The sequence below is a fragment of the Aplysia californica genome, unplaced genomic scaffold (genome assembly GCF_000002075.1).
Source record: "Aplysia californica isolate F4 #8 unplaced genomic scaffold, AplCal3.0 scaffold00009, whole genome shotgun sequence".
Classification (NCBI taxonomy): Eukaryota; Metazoa; Mollusca; class Gastropoda; order Aplysiida; family Aplysiidae; genus Aplysia; species Aplysia californica.
Genome location: NW_004797279.1, coordinates 673240 through 674242, shown reverse-complemented (window position 1 = coordinate 674242; position 1003 = coordinate 673240). Strand labels below are relative to the sequence as shown.

Sequence of the window (1003 nt, the reverse complement as noted above, 5' to 3'; positions counted from 1 at the left end):
GGGGGGGGTTGATATTTCTGTACTCATTGTTCCTTTTATTGCTGTTCTTCTTGTTGTTCGTAAAGACTCTTTATTTATTACCATATAAATAACATATTAGGAATTCGTTGCAGAAGAACGACGGGTGTGGTTCTTTTTATGTGCGCAAAAGTTAATGTGTGGGTGGTGTGGGAGAGAGAGCGTGAGGGTGGGGGAGGGGGGGTGCTGAGATGTTGATGCCTGTTCAAATATTCAGCCTCAATTGAAAGAAACCCTGAAGACGCTCGGGGGAGGGATGGGGAAGGTAACTGTGCACTAGTACTTGAACGTTAATGTTACAAGCTAGACACAAATTTATAACTGACAATGGAGATACAGTTTAAAAAGTTCTGACAATGTATCTGCTTCCAGGGCGCCTATCATGTATGCGGAAGGTAACACGCAACTAATTATTTGTTTTCACATAGCTCTTCCTCTTAACCTGTTGACATAGGGCGTAAAGTGTAACTGCTTTTGCACAAAGTCTTTGCACATCGGATCGGACGAAATAATGCGACAATCAGAAGGTTTAAATACGTTTGCTAACCCAAATAAAAAAACCTACAAAGAAAATGGCCGTGAGCATGATCGTCAGCGTCAAGGTCTGTAAATTAGACCTTTCATTAAGTCGTTAGAGAATTCGAATTTGGCAAACTGCCACGCCTCATCTTCTAGCAGTTGTGGGTTCCCTGCATGAGAAGTGGGAAGCAATAAATGCAAATAGAGGCAAGTTAGCTATTAGCCTGTCGGTTTCGTTAAGCGGGTTCTGACAACCTGTTGCCAGAAATGATTCGCTTCGCTGGACACTAGAGTACCCTAGCGTAACATCGATCCGTGTAGATCATTTGTAAACCGTTGATGGGTCGGGTAGAGTGTCTCTCGGGATATTGTCAGTGGTACATCAAGGTCTAGATTCTATATCTAAACTTCGTAAGATTTCTATCAAATGCTTTAATCTCTTAAATGGTTTAAAGACGGGGGGTGG

General features: G+C 42.4%; 1 protein-coding gene across 1 annotated transcript in view; it reads left to right on the top strand.

Moving 5' to 3' along the window:
* The window catches only part of LOC101859899 (hemocyte protein-glutamine gamma-glutamyltransferase), a gene marked incomplete in the record, with an annotated part of 69221 nt that overhangs the window by 4100 nt on the left and 64118 nt on the right, over positions 1 to 1003 (top strand).